This window comes from Manis pentadactyla, chromosome 1 (assembly GCF_030020395.1).
Source record: "Manis pentadactyla isolate mManPen7 chromosome 1, mManPen7.hap1, whole genome shotgun sequence".
Lineage (NCBI taxonomy): Eukaryota > Metazoa > Chordata > Mammalia > Pholidota > Manidae > Manis > Manis pentadactyla.
The window spans coordinates 4,769,779-4,779,194 of NC_080019.1; the positions used below are offsets into that span (position 1 = coordinate 4,769,779).

General features: G+C 40.9%; 1 long non-coding RNA gene across 1 annotated transcript; it reads right to left on the reverse strand.

Moving 5' to 3' along the window:
• Positions 1–1,618: 1,618 nt before the first annotated feature.
• Positions 1,619–6,441, reverse strand: LOC118914362 (uncharacterized). Its single transcript, XR_005025582.2, has 3 exons — positions 6,207–6,441; positions 3,726–3,953; positions 1,619–1,687 (listed from the first exon to the last, which is right to left on the reverse strand). It is a non-coding gene; the product is annotated as an uncharacterized LOC118914362 (long non-coding RNA).
• Between the last annotated feature and the right edge of the window lie 2,975 nt (positions 6,442–9,416).

The window sequence follows — 9,416 nt, forward strand, 5'->3', positions numbered from 1 at the left end:
CTAAAGTGAAAATTTGATAATGTCTCTACATCTAATATTAAATGTAACAACATTTTCTGCTGATACTCTGTCCAGCTATGTTCTGCCTATACTCTGTTGCCTCTTATTTTCTGGAACTTTCTCTCTTCTTCTGCCCATAAAAATGTTTTTTTCTTCCCTTGTGGGATAGCTCAAGGATGACTTCCTTTGGAAAGGTTTTTCCTTTCCTTTGCCCCCCACTGTTTTTGAAATATAATCGGCATATAACATTGTGTCAATTTAAGGTATGCAACGTGATGACTTGATACACACATATATTGCAAGGTGATTACCACAACAAGGTTAGTTAACACATGCATCAGCTCACATACTTAGTTTGTGTGCATGTGATAAGATCTTTTAAGATTTACTCTTATGGGAACTTGCAGTGCAATACAATGTAGCGCTGCTAACCCCAGTCACCGGGCTATGCACCTGCTCCCCAGAAGTTACTCAGCTTATAACTGGAAGTTTGGACCCTTTGACCAACATCTCCCCAGTTCCCTTACCCACCAGCCCCTGGGAACCACCAATCTACTTTCTGTTTCTGTGAGTTTGGCTTTAATGGATTCCCCATAAAAGTAAGATCATAGAGTGTTTGTCTTTCTCACTGTCTGACTTATTTTGCTTAACATAATGCCCTCATGGTCTGTCCATGTTGTTACAAAGGACAGGGTTTCCTTCTTTTATTTTTTTCCCTTTTTTATGGCTGAGCTTTATCCATTTTTGTTTATAATGGATGTATTTCTTTAAATATCCATCCACATTTTCCTTATCAATCCATCCATAGGTGGACACTTGGGTTGTTCCCGTGACTTGGCTGTTGTGAACAGACCCGCAGTGAGCACAGGGTGCAGGTGTCTCTCAGAGGCAGTAATTTCATTTCTTTCAGAGATACACCTGGAGTGGAGCAGCTGGGTCACACGATAGTTCTATTTTTGATTATTTGAGGAAACTCCACATTGTTGTCCATAGTGGCTGCACCAATGGACATCCCCTGGAAAGGTTTCCCAAATTCTTTCCTCCTTACTCTGTCCCTCTAAGCTAATGGCTTCCATGACACTGTGTACAGTATTTATCACGTGGCACTAAATTTTAATATTTTGCTCCCTGGCCTCTTTCCTTTACTATATGAGCTACTTGAAGGAAGAAAATATTTATTTTATCATTATATTTCTAATAGCGCTTGGCACATACTAGTTCTTGATAGAAATTACTTGAAGGAACAAATGATAGAAAAAAAAAACAGAAGAAGCAAGGACTTTCAGGCAACAGGGCCTGTTCTCTGTTCAGAGCAGAGGCAGGTGGGGTGACTGCAGCCACTGTCAGAACCTCTCCATTTCCATGTGAACCTTTTTGACAGATTTTCTCTTAGCAACTAACTCTGTGCTGTTAGAGTCATTCACAGGCTGCTTTACAAATCTCTAGGATAAAGCACTCCGCTTCAAAGAAACAGGGAGCAGCATTTTCTGTGACTGTTTAGTGTTTCAGTAACAGAAGCCAAAAGAAGACAATGCACGGGAAATGACAGGTGCATGAATACCTGTTACGCCCTCAAACCCATGATGGTGGAGATGATGGGCTGTGACTGTTTAGACAGTGCAGATGGAGTGATGGGATTCTGGGACGGAATCTTCTGCTCACTCTTTTCCGTGTCACTGAGGTAGTTCTGTAAGAAGAAATGCATTGGGTCATGTTTCTATTTTCTCATCATGGCAAAGAACAACTTTGTAGCAATTTTCAAAAGTAAGAAGTGTTGCCATTTACACTCAGAGAGATTAGTAATCAAGAGAAAACTAACTTAAAAGTGAAAACAAAAATACTTCTAAACATTAGACACTACATGAAACATTCACAGAGAGGGAGGAAGAAAAATTATATTTGTGGAAAGTAGAATTAAACATTTTTGAAACAATCAGAGAAGAAGGTAAGGTAGAGGCTTAATAAATATGTCAGAGTCATTAACTGTTTTTACTACAAATAATCTTCAGTGAGAACATTTATGGAAGCAAACATTTCATTCTGAAAGGCAAGTCACATGATCACACATTGGTAATGGGCGCGGCTGTGAATAAACTTTAAAGCTCTACAGAAAGTTGTAAAATTGAAAAACTGAAAAATACTTTAGTAGGTGGAAAGATACAGTGCTCTTCAAAAGGACAACTTAGTATGTGTTAATTTCCCATAAATTAACCTATTGATTAAAGATATAATTAACATGGGGACAAGATTGTATAGATCAATTATCAAAATTATACAAAGTTTTTCTCTGGATACATAAACATATGAATATGTCCAGAAAATTTTTGAGGCAGAAAAGTAATGAGTAGGTCCTAGCTCTACCAGAAATTAAAACACATTATGAAATTACAGAGGTTAAAATGGTTTATTTCAAGAGAAGACATAAGAATTGAGCAAAATAAAAATAAATGTAAATGAAAACGATTTATTCTTTTACTTTCAGGAAGGCCAAAACTATAGCGGCTGATGATCTATTTAATGGAAAATCTTGGTGAGGATGTTAGTGAATATTCTCATACATTGATGATGGGAGACTGAAGTGGTGCAATAGTTCTGGGGAGCAATTTGGCAATAGTTACAAAAATAAAAACATACATTCCCTTTCATCCAGCAGTCTCTTTATTAGCAATTTTTCCTGTGCACATGTGTGGAGATGCTTACCAATACATATGTAAAAGATATTTATTGAACACAGTGTGTTCAAAGAATAATTAAAACAATAAATAAAAATGTCCGTCGCTGGGTGAATGGGTAAAGTTTAATCAGTACATGTTATAGAATATTTTCCAATCATTAAAGAGAAATAGGTGGGTCTCTATGTATTAATATACACACACATACACATATGTAAAATGTGTTCTTTGTTTGGTGGGGTGAGCGCTGTAATGCTGCTTAAGAATAAACGTTTGCTTATTTGCTGAGCATTTATCATCTTGGTCACCCCTTGGTGGCCAGTCTCTGTGGCAGATGCCCTGGATTAGTGAGGATGCTGGTTCCACCCTGGTCGCTTGGATCACCTTCTCTGTTTCCTCTGTGGGGTGGGGATGTGCCCTGAGAAGCGCCTCTGGTGGTGGCCCCTGTACAGAGAGCTGCCCTGCAGCCACTGGAGCTGGTTGGTCGACTACCCTGCACCCTGACAGCTGTTACACAGTCATGCTGCGTGGCAGAGTGTGGAGGCTGCCCCCTTACCTCTGGCCGGAGTCCCTCTGAGGTGTGATGTGCCCATGTTCCCGGGAGTCCTTCCTTGAGGATGACTCGAGAATGCATCCTCATCTCAGCATCTGTCTGGGGACCCAGACTTAGGCCACTTACCCAACCACATGCCACTGCCCCTCGAGGCTTCTTCCTGTCACAGTGCCTTCCTTAAAATATGGCAAAGCCCTGGGCAACCCCAGATTTCTCTCTTAAGCTATTTGATATAAGAAAACAGAAGCAGTCCATTCCTGGGAGACAGTGCAATTATCTCTCTAAAAAAATACATGAATATTATTACCTACTAAAACAAGTTCCAACTTTAGACATTGACTTTTTCGTAACGTAGTGCCAAGTTCCAAGAAATGATGATATGATAGGACTGTTTAAACCGGGAGACTGGCTTCATTCCTTCCCTTCCCGAATTGCTCGGGCAGTGTAGTTAAAAGACGTCAATGTCTTAGGCCCATTTTTTGTGGGGGGGGCTTTCTTACTTTTCTCTGCCAATTAGTTTGGTTTGTACTGTGCACCATTGTTCATCAGGAACGAGTTCAGAGCATTTAGTATCAAACAAGTGCTAACCAAGCTGAAGCGGGTAATGGAAACCTGGGCCCTGTCCCAGCTCCTCCCGTCCTCGCCCCGTGGATGAGAGATGTGTAGGTAATAAGGGTAATTCTCTGAGTAACTCCAGGCTCCACCTGATTGCTTTTAGTAGTCACAGCCTGCAAGCATGAAATGAGACTAGATTTTAGGGAAAACTCTTTTTGCTGCCGCAAGTTGGGTGATCTCGGCTGACGTTCTTTAACTATTCCAACCAGAGTATTGTAACTCCCGTGATGGAGCACAGGCTGGCACAAGCGCTGCTGCACGTAAAGCATGCAGGAGACGAGGCCAAGGGCATAATCAAAGGATTTCCATTCTACGGACAATTGTGAGGATGCAAATTCTACACTGAACACTTACTGCCCTTTCCCGCCCATTTCTTCAAGAGAAGAAATTCTCAAAACATAAAAGCATGCAATGTCATGAGTTTTGATCAATGCTTACAAGTAGGATACATTCCTATTGCTGGAAAACTCCCCCATTCCTCTTCTCAGGGAGTTTCCACCCCCGTCATAGCCAGAGGCAACCACAGCTACATCTTGTTGATCTGTTTGCTGATGTTTACCACAGAGTGGCTGTGGTCTGGGGTGGGATGCAGCCCAGGTCCCCGCCATGTACTCTTAACACCGGCCAAGAGAGATTGTCTAAAGTTGAAGGTTTTTTTTTTTTAATTTTAATGTTATTTTTAGTATTTATTCTTTTAAATACTCTTTGCATATCTAATTCCCTATTTTTCCATTGGCTGTCATCTCAAGTTAATGCAACATAGCTTATTTTACATTTTCTGGGAGAAGAATTAGGTTTGACCCCGTTAGACTTTAAAAGGGAGAAGACTATAGGTCATTATGATTGGATACTAAATATCAGTATTTTAGAGCAGTGATGTCATTTTTTTCCCCACTGAAAATCTTTTGTCCCACTGTGATGTCAAAAGATTAAATGAATGACCTGAAAAGACTTTGATACTGGAAACAAAATTCAGAGACTACAAGAGGAAATACCCCACAGATAACAAGATTTTGCACTAAAATAGGGAAGATTCCTATCTGAGCAAATTTAGAAAATTGAGCTGCTACTAAAATTTGAAAGTAACTCAGATTTCAAGAGGAAGATAAAAATCTAGTTTGTAAATGATAAGTGACTGCAGATAGAATATTGAAAATTAAGGCAGGATATTTCCAAAGGCAAACCAAAGAATGGTTTTCCTGTGTTCTGGGAGTACATGAATGTTCACTAAGAATTTGCCAGCCTTATGTAACACTGACTCAACAACAACTTGCTTTCTGTTTTTGAAGGACACAAATACTCAGATCACCAAGCAATGTACTTTTTAAAGTAGAAGGGCTGTTTCACCCGGACTGCCCAATTGCTTAATTAATTATTGCTGTTGCCATAATAACTTAGATTGCGTATAAGCACCTGTCTTCTTATGCTGACACATGAAACTGCCGAGACTAAAAACCTACTAGAATATTTGCCATAGGGTTTTTCTTGTTTATCGCATAACATCAGTGCCCGGACAGTGTCTGGAAACTAGGTGGCACTCAGTAAAACTCATTGCAAAATACAAAGAGTTACATGCAGGTGCTATAATTTTCATCTTTGTGTCTCCATTAACTGCCACACACTAGGAATTTAATGCATACTTATGAAAGTTAGTCCCTAACCTGCTTTCTTTGAAATGATGAGCTAGAAGACTTAAACTTAAAATAGAAAGGTACTGTGACATGTCAGGGGTTGCAGGAAGCCATATTTCATGGGAGCCTTAAGAAGACTTTATTCTGAATATTGATCTGAACTCACTTATTCTATTGATGCTTTATCGTTGAACTTAATCTAGGTTTTAAAGGCCAGCTTATTGGCATGCTGAAATTATTTTCATGATGTTTTCCAACCCACATATTGTGCAACAAATTTATGTTATTTTAATGAGAAAAAAGATGTGGATTTGGAAGGATCCCTCCCACTCTTACGTAGACCATCTACAAGCTGACTCTTCTTCAATCTATACCTTCAATTTCCACTTCTTTCAAGCTTCAGATTCGTAAGTCCTACAGACAAGTAGGCATATGCACTCCCTTTCTTCAGGCAGCACACCGACGTGCCCTCTATGGAGTTAGCTGTCTGCTCCCACCTGCTCTTCCTGGTCTAGTGTTTCCATGTCAATCCATGGCTTCAGTTTCCCCAAGCTAGTCATTCTCAATGTCTTGTCAATATTTCCCTCCGGATCACCATTGACTAGGCCTAAAGTGAAATATGTTAATAAAGTGTAATGTGGTCTTGAGAAGGTGAGGAGACCGTGGCTTCCACACAGGCTCTACCAATCACAGCCAAACACATGTGCACATGCGTACCGTCCTCCACTTACTGACCTGAAAATGTCAGATGTTGGAGTTGATAATCGCTAGGATTCTTCCCAATTTGCATTGGCTTCTTAAAAATCTCTGTGATGGATCAATATCTGATTTCATGTAGTTCCCAAATGTAGCTGACAGTGAAAGCCAATGTTTAACTATAAATTGTAAAATAGTTAACTCATTAATGAAGATGAATGCGCCTGAATTCTCTGATCCAGACAATTTTTGCCTTTTCCTCTCACTTGAAGATATGCCCTCTCATTGTAATAAGAGCGCTTCTTTTCTCTAACTATTGAAATCTGATCACCCCTTTGAGGCTTACTCAATTTGATTATTCAAATCTGCCCTGAGACTTCATGCCACAAGCCATTTTCATTTAAAAGGCATGTGTCCTCTACCGCTGCATAGTCAGTTATCTGTAAACATTCTTGGACGTGCCCACTGAGATGAGCAGGCCTGTTGTATTAAGAAAGATACATTCGTCTTCCTGAGGTCCACCACCCAGGAGAGTTTGAGTCAATTGCTCTGAAGCCCTTTGTCTGGAAACAACTTTTGTACCTTTTTCAGCAGCAGATATGTGCAGGAGAGAGGTTACATTAATGATAACCAAGACATCACAGTGTATGTCAAGGATACATCTGGTTAGGGTCCCAGAAGAGCAGCCTGGACACATTCTGGTGCTAAGTATGTGTGACAGGAGGCACAGAAGAGAACTGTCACTCACTCTTCCAGTGAATTCCATCAAGGGCGTGAGAAGCACTCTCTCAATGTTCCATTCGGGTCATCAGGCTGTGTCCCCCCACAGGGGACGGGCTGTGGAAGTCTTGCTGACCAGGGTGGGAACGGCTGTGTGGCCTGTGCCCCACGCCATGCGAGCTGCTGGCTGGCTTGGGGCCTCCACAGCCTGCACAGTGAGGCTTGCCTGTGAGACCCCCGTGCTGAACTTCAGGCTTTTGAAGGCAGGGGTTATGGTGCACATCCCTCTGGGTGCCCCAGAGCAGCAGCAGAATTATTTACACAAAATCAGACTTTATTCCATCAACAAATGACCTATCGAAAAGTTTTTGTTTTCGTTTTTTCTGGGGACGGCTGGATGGTTTTGGCACTGCTGTGCTAGAGCCACTGTTCCTGGCTTATTCTTCTCTGTAAATTGCAGCTTGGATCTGTTAGGCAGCTTGCGAGGGGGCCGTGTGTCGCCGTGATACAGACAGAGTGAGGCATCCCGGTGAGGATGAACTGAAGGGGGCCTTTGCTTAATGGGTCTGCCTCTAGCCGATGGAGCTGCCCTGTCGTGGGCAGATAAGCCGAGGTTCTTCCTTGGCCGTAGTAACACGGCTTCTCGAAGCCTAAGGCCGTGCTGTGGGCTGGCCCAGCCCTACCTGAGGTCCTGTCTGGAAAAGCTCCAGGCTACCAGCAGAACCGACCGTTTGTTCCAGCCAACACCCAAGACAGAGCCCTGACCTCCCTATCTTCCAGCACTTAATAAAAACAAACAAACTTACTACTGTAAATTCTTCCTCTGTCCCTTTGAGATGTATACATATCCCCTGGAATCTGATTCTTCTCCAAGGACTTGAAAGCCATTCCTTTGAAATGCAATCATCTGGAAGGACGGGGCGGCTGTCTCCCAGGCTCGGAGGGAGGTAGGAGCCCGACTTTAATGAACACTTGTTAGCAGACACAGGCGGCCGAAGGGCATCGATATTGACCTTTTACCCACTTTTAATACTTTTTCACTCCCCTGCCTCTGCTCACTGCCTCTCCCTACAGTCTCACTCTTTTTAACATAGTCACCTCTACACAAATCCAAGTAGATCTGTTTACACCAGAGTCTAGAGTCTTCCCTATTTCAGTAGTTACCATTAAATAAAATCTGTCTTGATCACCTTTAACTGGTATCCGGCTTTATCTTTAACAACTGTTATATAACTTGTGGAAGACAATTGGCTTTATTGTTAGGGGGAGCTGCAAGATCAACTAAGAAACAATCTTCAGTTTTACCCTCATTTCATGGTCCTTTACAAATGCTAAGTGTCCGTGAAGACCATAGCATTACATTTGTCCCGTTATCCACACAGGATGGTTACCTTCCAGACAGGGATTTGCAGAACTCTGAAATATTGGACGTAAAAATGTTTTCTCTCCCAATTACTGAATGTCGGAACCACCATCTAACATTATTTAACAAGTTGTTCTGCACATAGTTTTAAGGTCTGTAAATATTTTCTGTATTTGAAGCCAACTGCTTTAGTATCCATAACATTCAGGTCATTTGTTATAGTTACAGAGTATTTGGTATGACTATCTCCAAAACCCAATAAAAAAACTATTTCTAAATATAATAAACTCAGATTTGTATTGCCCACATAAATACATGCACTCTTAACAGCATGACCCAAATGCCACATAGGTACAGTGTGTCGGTAGTACAGATGAATGTGTTTTGTTTTGGCCAGGAGTTAAACATAATTGGACTTGTGAGGGGTTAGAATTGACAATATAAGTGATATTATTTATTATTCACTTACCATGTGTCAGGAGCTTTAGGTACATTATATTTAATCCTATAACAAAGCTTCAGAGTAGGCAAAACTTCTCCAATTACAAAATGAAGGAAATGAGAATCAGAAAGACTTCGTGGGGTGGAATTTAAACCTATGTCGGTGTCATTCCTAAGCCTGCACTTTTGCTCCTACACCGTGCAGGCTCCTGACTCATTGACAGTTGATGATTTGGAAAAGAAAAATGTTTGTGCTGAACTACTCTCACAAGTTTGCTGGCAGGACTAACCACGCTGAAAAAATATAAAGGGAAATCCTGGACTCAAACTGAGAGGCGACAACCTGAGAATTTGTGCTGTTGCTTTTCAAATAGGGCCAAAGTAATTTAACTAGGTTCTACGACGACTTTATTTCCTCCAAATTTAGAGTTCCATGGGGCTGTGGCAAAAGGTAAGGGCTTCGCTGTCTTGCACACTTAGAATGAAGATGGATGCTATTGTTCAAAGAACTTTCCTGGGAAATACATTAGACTTCGATGAACAAAGAAAAGACAGCTATATAAAAGGAAACAGGCAGGAAAATATAATAAAAACAAAAACCCCCATAAATAAGAGTTAAATATTTAACGTTTTCTATTACACTTCTTGTGTGGTTTATAATTTGTTTGTATTTATCTTGTAAGATTATTTATCTTGTTACTTATAGAAATAACCTTTGGCTTTTT